General features: G+C 32.3%; 1 protein-coding gene across 1 annotated transcript in view; it reads right to left on the bottom strand.

Moving 5' to 3' along the window:
* Positions 1-18,546, bottom strand: part of LOC148604761 (arginine--tRNA ligase, cytoplasmic-like) — a 128,567-nt gene that overhangs the window by 86,227 nt on the left and 23,794 nt on the right. The gene's annotated exons all lie outside the window — the stretch shown is intronic.

The raw sequence follows: 18,546 nt of genomic DNA on the forward strand, positions 1-18,546 counted from the left end.
CAAGACAAAAGTATGGGAGTCCTTAACACAAATCAATAGAAGCACTTAGTAGATATTTTACAAGCTTTCAGAAAGCTAATGCTCTTCTTTTTTTTATTTTTTATAATCTTCTAATGTATACTTCAAAAGGTTTTAGGCTGCTTTTTCACGGAAAACTCATTAGAATTACATAATGGTTCCAACTGAAAAGCACTGCGATCTTTGATGTTACAAATGGTAACTTTTCACTGTTGTAACTTAACAGTTTAACATTTGAAAATGGGAGTAAAAGGTAAACAAATTACACCATTTCCTAAGAGCATTAATTGTGATTGTACCATCTTATGACTGTTAAAATGAATCTTTGACTTTAATAGACAACGAATCTCCAATAAATCACTGAAAATCTAAGCCTTGGATCTCTGCATGAAGATCTGTTAAACACTCATACTGCTAAAAGCTCTCTAAGAATATAATGAATGATGAGATGGTATCTCAATTTAAAAGTCAAAGCATTTTTAATAACAACAACAATTTCTTATGAAAACAAACAAAAAGGGTTGTAATAACAGGATATCAATTTAAAAAAAAATATGCATAGAAAGACGAGACTTTAAACAGCTTTTTGAAGAAAAACATGAAAGAAACAGTAATTCAAGCTAACAGCGGGGGACATTTCAATGGTTTATAGAGTTAAACAGAGAAACTTCTGTACTGAAAGTTCTGTTCGGTTTAGGCAAACTTAAGTTTTCCTGTCCTCTTTCATCTACCCCGAACTTCACTTTTTATGAGCAACTTGGCAAGTGGCTCTTACTCTACCAGTGCACCTGTCCCATGCTTTCAGTTTTTAATGGAGTCCGAGTTGCTCATTTGCTTTTGTTACTTTGTATGTATGATTTTAGTTACTTAATGTTCTTTGTCGTGTATGTCTGTTTTCCCTGTCTGGTTTTTGTCCCTGGATTACATTCTTCTGATTTCCACCAGAATCCTGGTTCCCTTGATTACTCTGGAAACTGACAGACGGGATTGAAATAAAATGTCTGGAAACTGACTGAAGGTATCGAGAAAGATAAATGCTTATGACAGCTTTCCAGTTTTTATTCAGGTTTCTTTGTTCATTAAAAAAATATCTTGACTTAACAGTATATACCATATCATGAAAAATTAAGATTGCTTTTATCTGGTTTTATAAATAGATGGTACTGCAAGTAAACAAAATACTGACCTTCCATTCAAAACTAAGATCAAAATGTTAAAGAAGTCAAGATGGAATAAAAAAAAAAGTCACAGAAAAATTGATCCACAAGAAGTACAAAATAGTTAGCAACAGTAAAATTCTATTCCCATGACAAATAGCCTTCAATTTTAGACTATGAAGCTTTAGAATGATTTAAAACAAATCACGATTCTGTCCTCATTATACCATAACCCCAAACTTTTAAAGCCATTTTCTGGCAATTATTTCTTCTTTTTTATGCCATAAACCTTGGTCAATAACACAGTCTACACTTTATTGTTTTGTTTGTAATAAGCTCATTTATATACAATCTTCAGCATCATTTTATTATACCATATCAGCCGGTAATTTCTCAGACAATTGTTAGGGACTGTTGACCTATCAAATGGTAGAGACCAATATAAAGAAGAATTAAAATTGCACTTGAATTTTCATCTGCCATTTAGACCAAAACACAAAAAACACTAGGTCATCATTCCTCACTTTGAAAATTTATGTCCTGTACTGATTTTCTTTCCTCTTGAAATTTTTTTAAATATTTTTTTTTCAACTTTAATGTTTTATTTATTTATCATAGATTATGTTCACTTACAGACAGATAGATGGACAGTGATGTAGAACCCCTCCATCAAAGGCAGAGCATATGAAAATTAAATAAACATCCCTTCCTATTGTCCTAAAAAAATGAAATGGGTGTTCAGTTAATAAGGTCCAGGAGCTCCCTTTTGGAAAGAAAAACTTTGTGTTTAGACAGGTGTTCAGTATATACAGGATTAAAATGCATTGAACCGAATATGAAGGGACTTCAAAGGATATCTCGTCTAGATGGGTTTTCCAGTTTATTCAGAGTATGATTTAGACAGGTTTATATAATTGTTGGAATATGGTATAGTTAGCTCCTTCTTGTGTTTTCTTATGCAAGGTTAGAGTGAAAATTCTTAAAGTCAAAAAAATTCCACACATGACACATCATGGCAGTAATACATCTTTATGTTAATGTGTTCCATGACCAATAAGGATTCTGGATACTGATCTTCACTCCCAATATTAGTAGGCAAGGTCCATACAGATCAAGTATGGTAAATTGACAGACAGCTTCTATAGGTACTTGTGCAATAAGTTCATGCATGTCTGAAAACAAGCATTGCATAACCTATAGAATTGTTTCAGAGGACAGCTAAATACTAAACTGAACAAAATGATGAATCCCTACATACAATTATCTTCCTCTGTTAGCATTACAGGCAGTAGGTACACTCCTTGAAACATTTACGTTTCCCATTTTAGCGTTTGTGCATCGTTTATCGTGTTTATAGATCGTTTAAACGCACAATACAAGCGTTCGAATATTTTTGTACTTCGATTATTTCCACGATTCAACTGTTATTTTTCTATTATTTGCAATTATTAATTTATATATTTTCATTAACTTAATTTTCTATTCTCCCATCCTTAATCATTTGTTTATATGATTATTTTTCATCTTTCGTCTATGGTGTGTTTAAATGCACGCTGGGATCATTCGTCTATCGTGCATTTAAACGCACGCTATGATCATTCGTTTATTGTGTGTTTAAAAGCACACTGGGAGCGTTCATTTACAGTGTATTTAAATGCACGATAGGAGCGTACGTTTAAACGCACGATAGAAGCGTTCGTTCATCATGCGTTTGGTGCCGTGTGTGCAGGAAACCTAAGCGTCTCAAGGAATGTATCTTGCTTCGTGTATATTTAAATATAATAAACATTCTTTGAGTTTAATCAAAATCCATAACACAGTTCAAAAAAATTTCCAATAATAGAGTACAGACAAACGGACTAACAAGGTAATTCCTAATAACAAACATTATATTGAATATACTGACCACCCAATCACCAAATAATTTTGAAATACAACTCAAACAAGGAATTGACTAAAGTATGATAAATTGATCAATTATCTTGTCATATTGTCTGACCTCAGATTACTTCTTATTCATGAAGAATAAGATGTCCTACTGCTAATTTCTAATATTTGAAAGCACAACCTTGTAAGCACTGACAATGGTGGAATATCTTCTAATCATCGTGTCTGAGCATTGATTACAGGATGCAGACTGCCAAAAGATGTCACAGAAATTACAGTAAAATAATCCAGTTCTTATTAACAGAAGGAACCAGAACAAAGAAAGAACACTTACCAAGTCTATGAACTGGAAAAGGACAAAAATTTTTATTTAGGCTTTATGACACTTTGCATGTTTGTCATCTCCTGAAAATTTAATTTGTCAATTTTTTTTTCACATGTATGTAATATGAAAACCTAATAGCTTTATTGTATTATCTTCTCCTCTTTTTGCAACTTACATGCACAAAAAAAAAAAATGTATGCATTTTCAACTGTGACAATACAAAATAATCACACATTTTTAATTATCATAACATCCCTAAAACATTCATGGAATGATATAAAAAGAAAAAGAAAAAGAAGATAATAGACAAATGAAACTTGCTTTTGTTGTTGTTTTTTCCCATTCCACCCATTAAATAAATATGACTATTGTTCAATGACAAATGTTTATATTGAAATCTACTACAATTTCTCATACAAACACAAATCATTTCTAAACAATTTCATATTTCAAAAGCAATTTTCCACTGTTCCATAAGATATATTTCATACTTGTAATTGTCATTTCAGTTATATGGAATGTCAATTCCCAAAGTAAAATATTCTTCCCCATAATAGGTCAACCTCATGACAAACAGCTGTTTTCCCATCACTTGGTAAACCAATCCAACAATTGGTGGAATAATAGATACTCCCATGGAACAAGTCTAATCTAATTTTTGTTTTTAATCTAATGACAATGTAGACATTAAAATCCCATAGATATTGTCAAGTTGGGAAAAAGAAGGCGCTAAATGAATAATTTCCTGAGTAATCATATCAGTAGAGCTGTCACATGGGGCTGATTTGAATGGCAAGGCTAATTATTGTATCAGTAGAAGTGGCAAAATCCTCAAGAAGTTCGATGCAGCAAAGGGAGGCAACTACAGTGCAGACATGAGTCAGTGGCCTCAGTAATATATGGTCTCAGTATCGTATTAATTTTCCCATAGACTTCTATAGTGAAGTGAATATTTTCAGGATTTTTTTTTTAAAATGTGTAAATTGATTTAATAAAACTTTCACTAATATGGCATTTCTAAGGACATGTGAAAAAATAATTTCCTGCAATGAAAATAGGGTGAGTCCACGAAGATCGGACAGAAAAGTAGTCTTGAACTATAAATAGCCATTTTCTCTACTTTCACTTCCATTTTGCACTTATCAAACCAACCTTTTCAGTGGAACATCTTTATGTTATTATGTTAGATTTTCTTTTAAATGTTTAAATGTTTGCTCTATTTTATAAGTCATTGTTCATATCTTTTGACAAAACATTAGTTTGTAGAGAGGCAAAAAGAAAATGCACTAATCCATGTTTTGACACACATCCGCTCAGGGATATGCAATGTGATACTGGTACCACATCCTGCTAGATTAAAGTAGCTATCTTTCTTGAGTATTGTTTATGTGGTTAGCCAAAGTTTTGTTGTATTTTTATTAGAGCATCTCTATATTTGTTGAAAATTTCACCTTTCAATGGGAACGAATTTGTGATTTAACAATCAAGAACTCATTTTGCTTGCATATAATTTTAGTAACCATTAGATTGATTGATTACTTGAAAGTAGTTCAACATTCTCTGGTAGATATTTTATCCATTTCGGAATAAGAATGTTTGACTAATTGGAAAGACTTGCTTTGTACTAGTCCAACATAATAGCAAGGTTTTTGTTGTGCTAGCTGACAGAAGTAGCAGTACTCTTAACTCTGAACCAACAAGTCTTCAATCTATCGTGTCAATGCTGTATACTTGGCAAAGAAGCAGTGTCTGCCAGTTTTAAAGTTTTTGTATAATCTGGCTGGGGGTTCAAACCCTGATCTCCTATACATGACTGAGGTGAATATGGTACCCCAAGACCACAAAGTCGGTGAAAGACACACTGGACAATACAATAAATAGGAACTTCTTATGTCATTTTTATGGATTCTGATAAGTGTGCGTCACAATGAATAATTCCAATGTCAGGAAACAGGTATTATATAACAGATATTTACCTTCAAGTCTTTTGAAGTGATAGCATAACTAGTAGGAACCTTAATATATAATTCTTAAAAAAACATACATTGTATCTGACCTTGAGGTCAAAGGTAAAGAACCAAAACCACAAATTGAAAAAAATTAAAAGTAAAGCCAGTTAATGGTTAAATAAGCTCAACAGGCAAAAAATGTGGAAGTCAGGACAAATTTTATAGTGCATACAATGTTGATGTTCTAAGGATAAAGTAGGACAACCTTTAAATAAATGACAATCACATGACTAACTTCGCACGGAAGTAATCAGGGCAACTGAGAAAGAGATTTAAACTTTTCTTTTCATTCCATAAGTAATCAGATAAATAGTTTAATTGTCTAGGTCACCATCTATTAGGCAGACCATCAAACTAACATCATGATTGCATGGGCTATTAAAAAACAATTACTATCTTTGAAAAAAAGATAACCAATGCAGTAAAATTTTGTTCTTTTTACTTACAATTTTCTACATTTCATTTAGGAAATAACACATGGAAATAACCCAATTTCAATTTTCAATATAGTTTTTTCAAATGCCACTAAGTAATCAGTATTTGGCCAATTGGGAAACAGAGTTGTAATCAAGTGACTTGTGTTTCTATGGAAGAGCATCTTTAAGGTCATAGGGTAAAAAGCAAAACTATACCAACTGCATTGGAAATATTCTTCATTCAAGGAAAGGGAGTCATAAACATATGAAAATTTATAATTAGAAAAGACTGATTCAATATAACTGCAACTTCACACAGCAACTAATCATTATGCATTCATTCATTTCAAATAAAATGAAGTATACAAGACACAAATCTTAGTCAATACCATCAACAATAGTACATCACTCCTCTATCAATATCCTTGAGGTCAAATCTATAGTTTCATGTCCTTTCTAAAATTGCATTACAAACAGATTGAAAGGTGTCTAAAGATCCTCCATCTAATACCAAGCAATAACATTTGGTAATCTTCATTAAATCGTTTCATTACAACAGAAGTTTATCACCTTCCAGGGTTAATATCCTTGTCTCTAGGCTGTCATTTGATTACTTTTTCTTTAACAATATACTGACATTTGTCAATATTTACTCTGTTAAATTACGACAGAAGTCAGAAATTTTACAGTTGATTTGCTCATAGTTTCCACATGTAAATCCAGAAAATGAAGACCTCTAGCTTCAGAGTAATGGATTTTCTGATATACTAGAATTTCTAAACCTCTGCATTGTGACTGGGGACAAAAACATTTCCTGATTGTTTTGTGTGAACAGCTTAACAATGTATATTTTCTGTTACTAAAAACTATAGTATATTGTTAACTTCTACAGTCAATAATGTGGTAAACTTGGGGACAGGGGATGGAAGTCGTCTCTTGATTAAAGGACAATCCCCTGTTCAACTTTCTTAGTTGGTTAACAGGACAATTGACAAAGATATAGAAACTTTGATAGGAATAGAATAGTGATTTCTCATAAAGCTGACAACAGGGATTCACAAACAACCTGCAAATTTTATTTTTATTCATTTTGCTATGAAATCTTTGATGCTACATCTTCAAGAATCTTCTAATTTGAAATCATCAAAGTCACATAATTTTAGTCATGTCAAATGAGCCAGAAGTCTGGGTATACAGCTGAAGGTCCTAAGAATCTGGACTCTGGCACAATAACATCACTCTTTCCACTTTATAAGAACATGATTTAATCATCTTACAAGAAATCTACACTCAGACCGTGTCCAATCGCAAAGTGATTCAAATAATAAGGTTAAGAGAGTCTAGACACACTTCTGTATAATTTAAAGGGACACACAAACCATAGGCTGTAAATTTCTCTGACCATATGATGATTGCATGATGTTGTAGGTAAGGCACAGTCAAATAATGAGCCAGACTCCTTCAGTGTAAATATATGTAAGATTCAGGCAAAATGGGAAAAATCCGAAACATGCATGTCAAAAACCCACTGATCTGACAATTATAATTTCACTCAAGGATGCTCTCTCTATTTAAAAAGACCATTATTTGATCTCTGCATCATTGGATTTGCTAATAAATTTTTAATAGAATGTTAAAAAAAAATGAGGTTTTTGACAGAGTTAACTGCCTTTTAAAGGTTCATTTGCAGTGCATTACAATGAAATTATTTCTCAATGCAGCAACATGATATAGAAAATTTCCACTGATTCTGATTGTACAAATTGTCAAATTACACTATAGAAATAATGGGTTTTTCACACTATGTTTCACCCAATGCCTGATTCTTACTAAGACTGACACTTAAGGACACAATTAACAGGCCAGTCAAATCTACAAATAATTAAACAAGTCAAGCTGTCATGAGTTAATACTTTCAATACTTAGAAGAACAAACCATCAAGAATTTATAGGAGACATCTGAGATATTGAAGCATGTGAGTTTAATCAAGAATACAAGAAAGGAACTTTTCTTTAAATGAGACAAAGGCTACAATGTTATCAATATATATCTATTCTTTTTTTATTCAAGCAATTTTTTTTACTTTATAAATTTTTTTTAAAAATGTTCAAAGAAAAAAAGTTTGTCATTGTTAAGCAAACAAGATGTGTAGCCATATGTCCCCCGCTGCAGCAGAAATTTAGAATTTAAAATATTGAATCATAAAATCAAAGAGTGCAGTCTACAAAATCAGTTTTACTACTACATATAATCCCAAGGATTTCAGATTTTTCGTCAAATCCTAGGGGTAGAAATCCCACAAAACAATTAGTAGACAGAAATTTTTAAATGATGCCCATAACTAGGTATATAATTATAATGCTGTAATGAGATAAATTCAACAAACTGAAAGATAGTTCTAGCATCAAGAGTTGTACTTTAAAGTATATGATGTAAAGACACAAGATGAAAACCCAAAACCAATATGCCTCTTCAATTTGTTCACGGATGATTTTATGAGGACATCAAAGAGGAAATAAATAGTAAAAAAAGATCGTAACAGTAAAATCTGGATTTCAATTAGCTGAATTCCACTAAAAAGCGGAAAATGATATCATCAAGTACATAATGCATCTAACAGTCCAACAAAATTTGAACCTAATCAGTCCAGAGCATAAAGAGAAGTTGTGTTCCCAGTACAAAAAACAATCAAAGGTCAAAGTCCAACACCTGCCATAAAATTGTCCAAACCAAAATGGCAGTGTGATGTATCTAACAAAGCTACAAAATTTGAAAGAAATCCATCCAGTGGTTACAAAGTAGCTGTGTATACAAAATCTTCCTATTGCAGCAATGTATAATATTCAATCAAAGTCCAATAACTCCCATAAAATTGTTCGAAACAAAATGGCAGTGTGCTATGATCAACCACATAATGTATCTAGCAGCGCTACAAAATTGGAACAAAATTCATCAAGCTGTTACAGAGGAGTTGTGTTCACAATTTTGGACACACAGACTTGCATGGACAAACAGGGACCATAACCATGTCCCTCTGTTGAGTTGTGGCAGGGGACAAAGAATTTTGATTTAAAGGTGTTAGAAGAAACAAACAAAAAGAAATGCAGTTTTATGAAACCAATTGAGGGTGACATGTCAAAATTTTGAAAGTTCAAAGGTGAATTTGCCTTAATTTTGCTTCAATTAGAATGAGCTTGCCTAAAACAAACGGCCTGAGGTGTTATTGCCTTAGATTATATAACCATGGAATGATAGCTAAACATTTGAATTTTTCTACATGTGTAATGACAGGTCTAAAGTACAAGATACCATGTAGCAGTCTCTTATTTTAAATATTCAAAGTCTCATATCTCTGAAACAAAATGCAAAAGACAAAAAGAAACCACAATGGAAAATCCCCCTGGTACATACATTCTTCACACTGTCTTTTTTCAAGTAATTGTTTTTTTTCCCTTTACATTTCATGCTACTATTAAAAAGTCTGCTTTGTACAGAAAAGGAGGAACAATGAACACTTTCTTTGAAAAAGCTACCCCAATAAATGATACATAGAATTGATTACACAAACACTATACCTTCACCAAATGAATACTAATGTTCATTTAAGTTTTGAAGAAAAACATATTTAATGTTCTGCTTCTCCCAAACATTCTGTTTGATGTCTGAGTTAATTCCACTTGTATCAAATGTGTAAGATTTATTGATTGATTGATTATAGTTTAATGTCCTATGGCAAATATTTCATCCATTTCAGGATGAGAATGATTGACTAATCAAACAGACCCTGTCTTGTTCTAACCAAACATGCTGCAATTTTTTATTGAGCTACAGCCAACAAATAAACATATCACTCTACAAGGACACATTATTCTGTCTATTGCAAAGTCTGCATGCTTGGTGGAGAAGCAGTGACAATCAATTTAAGTCTTCAGTGTGACTCGGCCAGAGGTTTAACAAACCTTCCATACTCAAGGTGAGCACCAACTCTATACAAAATTCCAGCCATCAATTGTTCCATTCGGTTACTCCATAAAGGATCTTACAACACTTCATTTTACTTTCTGTTCAGATAACCTTTTCAGAGTTCTCTGGGTTTTTCCTTCAAATAATGCTTTCAAAATCATGAACAATCAAATCTGATTGGCTGATGAGAAAGGTCATCAGAACAGAAAGCAGAATGGATTGTTGTTAGATCCTACATGCAGTGGCTGAATGAATGGAACAATTGATGGATCTAATTTTGATTAGCTTGAGTGAGCACCCTACCCTGTGATCACCTAGACAGTCAAATCAAATGTCGAAGAACCGATGCCAGTAACGATAACTGAAAAAAGGACTATAAAGCTAAAATAGTAATACATGAAGGCAGACTTGAAATACTTGTACATTAAATAATGCTTAAGGAGCTAGAATACTGGTTTATCATAATATGTCCCTTATAAAATGACCACTCAAGAGTTCAACATAACAAGGCTGTCGTTATATGCTTTCAATCAGAATTTCATTGAAGAATTATGTCAGCCAACAATATTAGTACACTCTACTGAAAATCAGTCATAAAAATTCAGAACTATGCAGTAAAATCAACATTAAATTCCTTGTTAATATTCTGACAATGTAGTCACAGTATGACAAGATGATCATTAACTTAAAGATTTTAATAATTTATAAATGTCTCTGGTTCCTTAATGACAATTTAAGTATTCTTTTGTGTACATAATTTAAGCATGAAATCACATATAAACAGATACAAAATAGAATACATGGAGTTTATTTCAGTATCATCTTTCATTTTAAAGGTTTATCTAAATAAGGTAAACAAATTAATTCTGTAAATTGGTAACCTTATTATTATAACAGGAAAGTCTTAACCTTCATCATTAAAATAGGAGAAAGTCAGAAACAGCTAATTGTAGATTGATTATTGTTTTTTAAAACAGTTACGAATGCATTTTAGAACAAACAGACCCTGTTATGTACTTATCTGACATTTAACATTCAACATTAAGAAGCATCAGCCTAAAGGTAGGCATGTCACCTCAATCTGACAAATTATTTTGGTTCTAAATCACCAGCCTATTTCTTTATTCTGTATGATTGTTGGAAAAGCAGTGACTACCAATTTTAAAGTCTTTGGTCTGACTCTGCCAAGAATCAAACCTACGACTCCCCCACTTGAGGTGACGACGCTACCACAAGACCATCGAGGCAGTTTGTAACTATTATTATTCCCTTAGGTAGCATTGTGTATTGGAACAACAGCCTGAGTTTACCAGGAGACTTTACTTTGAATAGATTGATTGATTGTTGGGGTTTAACGCCCAAGCAGCAATATTTCAGGCGATGAAAATGAAAGGGATGATAAAATGAACATGAAATGATGATGATATGATAAAAAGGGATGGGACACAAGGACAACAGGGTCCACAAATTTTGATTGCCACAAGAAAAAAGGGAGGGATGGGTAGGGTCGGGCAATTTAGACTCCTGTGGTGGAGCGCAAAGGTTCCTACTCTTATCGAATACCACAGCAGGGTTCTTTAACGTGTGAGAAACGTGGCATCTTTCCCAACACGGTGCATCACTATGGTTTGCAGTCAGGTTTTCCATATTATAGCCTGACAACCCCAGCATATAACATGCAAGGGGTACCCCATTCCACCACCTGTGGCACACATCCAAGTTGCTCTGTGGGCGGAGCGTCTAGCCCCCCGCTAAGTTTCTGAGCACTATTTAGTCACCTTTTACGACAAGCTTAGCACTGCTGCAGGCCTATTCTTTTGACATCCAGACCTGCACAGGGCTACTTTGAATTGAAACTGACCTTTTGAGTGTCTCTGTCATGATGTTAAACAGTCATAGCCTTATAAAAATTCCAATAATTCTACTGCATTTCTAAAAAAATACCCTTTTAAAGTGCTACCAAGCAGATAGCAAAGTATAATGAGACACAAATCCATCTAATCTACTCTTGAAACAGTCAGATTTATCAATATAAGTCTACAGAAAACTTTTTCCTTGGCACTTTGATCAAGAATCAGGCTTTATAAGGAACACTCAGTCTGTCAAACAAGGGCTGATTTATTCTTCTTTGATAATGGGAATTATCATCAAAGCATTAACTTGGCTAGACAATGCTTTATACAACATTGTTTTGTAGATATTCTATAAGCCATAAATTGCAATTTATGTAGTTAACAACCCATTTTATTTTTTATTCAAATTAAAAGGATTTTGACTTATTTTGACTTAAATTAAGGCATGCTTCCACTAGAAAGCAATTACCATACATATACTTTATCTAAGACAAGATACTCAAAACAGAATTCTGAGAAAGTACTATTATTTGTGGTGTACCAATTTCCATGGTTTTTCATGGGTAGGCCACACCATGAAATTTGGTTCCCATCGAAAAGGAGTTTCCTTCTATGTAAAAACTGAAAACTTCAAAACCACAAATTAAAGAATCCACAAGGTGGGTTTCTTCCCTATTCCACGAGAATTGGTATCCATGAATTCAAGTACTTTCATAGTACTTTGAACATAGAAATTATCATAGTTACTTTCATGATTTGCTAAGTCAAACATTTCAAGGGTAACTTTCGATGAAATTTATCTAAGTGTCTTCAACAAAATAAACAAGGAAATTTTAAGGTGGGGTTATTTTTGCAAATATTTCTTGAGTGTAAGAACATAAATAAACTCGTAAATACTTTCCCATGTTTACAGTATATATATCAAGGATATTGATATACTTAGAAATAGAGCTAAATTTGTGAAGATAATTTTAATGAAGGTTGTACCTACAGGTTAATGTCATTACATGTACAATTGTTTACACATGCACTTTATGTAATATTATCAATGTTTGTATATTTTCTCTGTAACTGTTTATAGTTTATGAGAATAAAGTAAAGTAAAGTAAAGTCAAAGGCACTATTTTAAGGTATCACATCTTTTGATTATCCTGAAGTTCAATACCAAACAAAATGTGTATAAATACAAAAATACCAATCATATAAATATAGCATATTCCTTTCTGCTGTACAAGAATAGATTACATTTGGTAAATATATTTCTATAGGATTTATATTAAATTAAAGTTATATGTATTCCATATGCATTCTATAGGACTTTGAAAAAAAATTAACATGGTTTAAGATCTAAATATTGTATATATTTCAGTACAGGTCCTCAAAACATGTGTTTCCAAATGCTGTAAAACATATGATATATTTTCATACATTGCAATTTTTTACATCTGTTAATATCCCAAAACAGCATTCTATACAAATGATGAAAGGCTGGACCAGGAAACACTCTTTAAAGGTAGTCCTGTACATTTAATTACACTATATACTGAATGGCCAGATGATGAATTGAATTCATTAGGGATAATACTGAAGTTAAGCTTAAGTCAGGCATTATATTAGATTTGATGACAGCACAGTGACAGACGACCTACTGCTGAAAGCCTTCTTATTGCTAACTTGTAGTCTCATTAGAAACTCCCGCTACTGTAATTGGCTTACGATCACTCAGATTCCTTTAATTCTTGCATCGTGACTAAAACCAATTTACAACCACAATTCTGACCATTTTTCTCCAATTACAAACATCAAGTCATTCAGAAGTATCCTTGATTAGTGCCATTCTCCAATATTTTTTGTTTAATTAGAAATTAGATAAGTATCAACTATGGCAATGCTGAAAGGGTTCAAAGGTAAGTTGTGTCCAAAGCTTAGGCTTTTAGATCAAGGTCTATTTTAATTAGCACTAGACTCTGATAGGACTAAAGCTTAATCATATTACTAAGGCTGCTTTTCAACATTACTGTTGTAGGTGAAAACAGAAGGTCAAATTCTGCTAAAAACTGTTCAACAAACTAGTATGTCAACTGTTTGTTAAACAACTAAAAGGTCTTTCCCTTGAAAACAATCTCTTTGTAATATACACATTAAGACATTTTGTTTGATACATACAACCTTCTACAACAGTTTGACTTTTTGCACTTGGTGACTTTGCAAATGTTTCAATCATGATTTTTGTAATGCAAACTGGACCTTTTGTTAGATATACAACAGCCCTACTTTCTGTGACCTTTAGAATTTTGTACTTATTAACCCTAACCGGGTTCTTTTTCTGTATAAAAAAAATTGAAATTTGAGATGTACACATTATGACCTTTAATTTGTTATGCCACAACCTAACTATATAAACAACTTAAGTTTTGAACTCAATGACCTCACCCAATTCATTTATTTCGAGACAAAACATCCATATTTCGGATGAATGCTTCAAGACCTTTCATCTGATATGCAACAACCTTACCCTCTAAGAACTTTAAATTTTGGCACTTAATGACCCTACTATTTGAACTTGTATGACTTCTCATGGTTGAAACTCTGATTTTTGAAATGTGCTCATTGAGACCTTCAAAATGATATATCACATGACCCCCTTCGATGAAATTGAAAAAATGATGCAATATCAAATTTATAAATAGGTATTGATGAAATATATCAAACCACTGGAAAATATGAACATTTTAAGTTGTTGTAGTATCATTGGTTTTTTATATTGGGTCTTGGTATTTTGTCAAACAGTTGTACTTGCCCACATCTTTCATTCTGTGGAATGATCATTTGTGTGTCTGTTGTGGATTTTAACATATATACCCCTGCTCTTAAAACTTAAAATTTCAACAGACCCAAAACTAGACAAGATATGTCAAATCTGAAAACTCTATGATAATTTGCAAAACATATACAACAAAATTACAAAATAATTTGGGCAAGTTTGGAGCTCATTTTGAGCCAAATGATTATTAAAATATGATGCAATAACAAACTCCAGAACCGGAAGTCAAAGAGACATGAAACTACCACCATACATCTTAGGATTACCTGAACTTGAAATAACTTACAAGGTCAAGGTCATACATTTATGTCAAGGTCACAAACCTGATTCTGCAAAACATTTAAATTGTCGTAACTTTTGAACAGACGGTCTGACAGTCATAAATTTTGTCTCAAAATGTAGGGCTTATGAAAAGGGTCATTTCATTTCATATGCTGTATGCTTGGACTTATCTCTTATTGTTTTCTCAAGGTCTGTAGTTTGCAGTGAGAAGGCTTTCTAGCACTATGAACTTTGACCTTGGATGCACATGAAAGGTCACATAGACCAAAGATCACTGATGAAGGTCCCATGTTTCTACAACTTCTGGTTCTCGAAATATAAATCTGAAAAAAACTTAAGTATGATATTTCAAGGGATATAACTCCTGTATGATTTGATAATAAAGTACATGTTTTATGTTTATTCATTAGGTATTCATCTTGTGTACATGAAACAGTTTTTAGATTGATTCTATCTATTATGATTTTCAAGATATGAGGGATTGAAATAAATTGTTTTAAGGGGACATAACTCTTAAAGATGATAATGAAATCCTTAGCAGGGTCATTTTCTTATAGAACATGATGACATCTACATGTTCACCAAGTATGATAATGATATTCTGAAAAATGAGTTTGGGGGACCTATTAACCATATTGATAAGATGCTAATAAACGGGAGATAACTTCTACAATGGATAATGAAATTCTTCATGGGATTATCCCTAAGAAAGGTCTATCGATGGTCCAAATTTTGTAATGATATCTTGAAAGATGACGCAAAAGGGCCGTGCCAAAGTAAATATTGAAAGGGGAAAAAACTAGCACACTGTGACCTTTGACCTTGGGTGCAAATGAAAGGTCACATGAACCAAAGATCATTGATGAAGGTTCCACATCTCTAAAACTTCCGTTTCTCAAAATAATTTTTTAAAACTTAAGTATGATATTTCAAGGAATAGAACTCCTGTCTGGTTTGATAACAAAATACAAATTTATGTTTATTAATTAGGCCGTCTGCTTATGAGCATGAAACAGTTTCCAGAGTTATTCTATCTCTTATGGTTTTTAAGATATTAGCGATTAAAAGAAACTGTTTTAAAGGGACATAACTCTTAAAGATGGTAATGAAATCCTTAGCAGGATCATTTCCTAATTGAACCTGATGACATCTACATGTTCACCACATATGGTCATGATATCCTGAAAAGTGCGTTCGGGGGACCATGTTGAAAAAAACGCCAATAAAAGGGAGATAACTTCTACAATGGATAATGGAATTCTTCACAGGGTCATCTGGTAAAAGTCCTTAATGAGCTCTATCGATGGTCCAAATTTGGTAATGATATCTTGAAAGATGAATAGGGGAGAGCATGTCAAAGAAAATTTTGCAAATAACGGAAGAATGAAAAAAAAAAAACATTAGAAAAACAATAAGGTCTTTCCCTGGTAGGGAAAGCCCTAAAAAAAACATTAGAAAAACAATAAGGTCTTACAATAAGCCCTTCATAACATTGATATTATCCTATACTGTTAAGTGAATAGAGAAAATTAAGTACCAGTCCATACAAAATTCAGACACTGTCCTTATTAAAGTGATTCATTGTGAAGAAAAACCCACCAAACAAACAATGCTTTTTCAATCTACATACGCTATATTTTTAGGTAACAGTTGTCCTTTCTATATTCAGATTTGTACTTTTGATAAAATCGTACATTTATCTCCAACTAAAATCAACCAAATTGAACAAAATCAAGAACGATAACTCTTGCAAACTGTTAATTTCATGTTCAATCTATGTAAACTTTATCTCAAAATTGCAACGACCAAATGAAAAACTATGCCTGGTTATATGGTCTGTAAGTGATTCTAAGTAAGAAATAAAAGTGAATTCGGTGGGTTTTTGACATACATGAATCACCTGCTGTCTGATTTTTATGAAAACTGCTATGTAATAACATTACAAAATTAACTATATTCAACATAAAAAAAAATTGGAAATTATAAAAATATGCAAAACTACATTGAACCACATATTATACTACATTTCATTGCAAAGCAAAAAGATCAGTTTTTCTTTTACTCTCCCAACTTCCGATTTCTAGGCAAGGCATGATAACAATGCTCCCCCCCCACCCCCCACCCCCCCAAAAAAATAAAGCAAACCTGGTCAGGTATAGATGACCTTATTGGATGTGGATACCGGTATATAAATGTATTTAAAAAAATATAAGGTTTCTGTCCATGGGAGTTCTAAGATGTTAAAAAAGAACTTGTTTAGACAATAAAATAGGGTCCAGATTGACCTGGTTTGCCTAATGTTATCTCTGTTTGAAAGGGAAGATGTACAAAGCAAGAATAGCTTAATCTGTAAAAACAGAAATAATTTCTAGTTTACATTATAACAACAAATACTGCCATGGAAGTGTAATGTGGGCAATAAATACACAAGAAAAACAGCTTGCAAGTTATAGTTATCCTAAATAAGTTCCAATCTGCTAGTTAAAGGGCTGGATATGGTGTTTTTGTACAAAATTATAAATAAACTTTTAATGGTCTTTTTATAGTGCTCTTCCAAAATACATGATTAATAATTTTTACTACAGGAAAAGGTTTTGTAACATTATTCAAAATTTTCCATAAAAATAATGCTTACTTTCCAAATTAAAAGACAATTGAGGTATTTTGAATAACCCCAAAAGTACCACTGTAGACACAACTGATTATACAGTATTTCACTCAGAAAAAGGCTACAAAGTAACAAATTTCAGTTTTTCCCCAGCTGAGACTGAAATCCTACAAACATGTTAGGTTCAGAACCAAGCTCAAATCTTTCCTGACATGACAAGATTATACATAAGTAAAGCCATGTTCTTGTCAATAAGGAGAAACTCAACATAAATGGTAGATATTCATCAGGAAATGTCAACAGATGAATTCGTAGACAACAGCTTTGTAATTCAGGGATCAATATGTCAAATTAACATTAATGTAAAAATCTTTTTGTACATAAAACTACAGCTGGAAAATATGATATTTCACATGCAATTAGATATTATATCATCCTACTGAAACATCTTGTATAAAATCATCATTGATGCATTTGAAAAAAAATCCAGCACAGGTACAAGTAAGAATCTGGCAGTATAAAAAATACCATGTTTGCTTGCTAATAACCAAACACCTTTATAACGGCAGTCATGTGCATCTTATACAAAGTTATAGTTTATTTTCATGAAGAATTAACAATCTTATTTTTCATATACATTTCTATCCATACTGAAACTTCATCATACAGATTTTGTACTAAGTAAATCATGAATATCCAGATATGAACATATAAGCAAGGTAATGTCACATTAGCCAGAATGACTTGTAGGTAATATATGGCCAGAACCACAAAATGACAGGGTTTTTTTGTAATTTATATATTAACATAATTTCATGATACATGTAGTTCAATGTCATCTTTACAGACCAAAAAATACTACTAAGCCAAACTGAAAATGAGACTGAATGAAAAAAACAGGTTAAAAGTTCTTTACTTCCACATTCATTGGCTGGGCTTATAATGTTTTTGGATTAATTTCCTGATTTTAAGTAGGGCCCGTAGTTAATTTCCTAGCACAAAATGAGTGGGAACTAGCATAAACACAAGTGTATATTATAAAGTGTTATTGTTGTGGGGTAAATTATTCTTTGATTAATCTGTCAAAATATAAAATTTTATTTGCCAATGAATGTTAAAATAACATTGTTAAAATTTAATAAATTCAGAATCTAAACATTTTAAACCTTGTAGAAAAAAATTAGTCAAGGCAAAAATAATTCC

Source organism: Perna viridis, chromosome 10 (genome assembly GCF_037379345.1).
Source record: "Perna viridis isolate PV_CMFRI_1.1 ecotype Kerala chromosome 10, ASM3737934v1, whole genome shotgun sequence".
Lineage (NCBI taxonomy): Eukaryota > Metazoa > Mollusca > Bivalvia > Mytilida > Mytilidae > Perna > Perna viridis.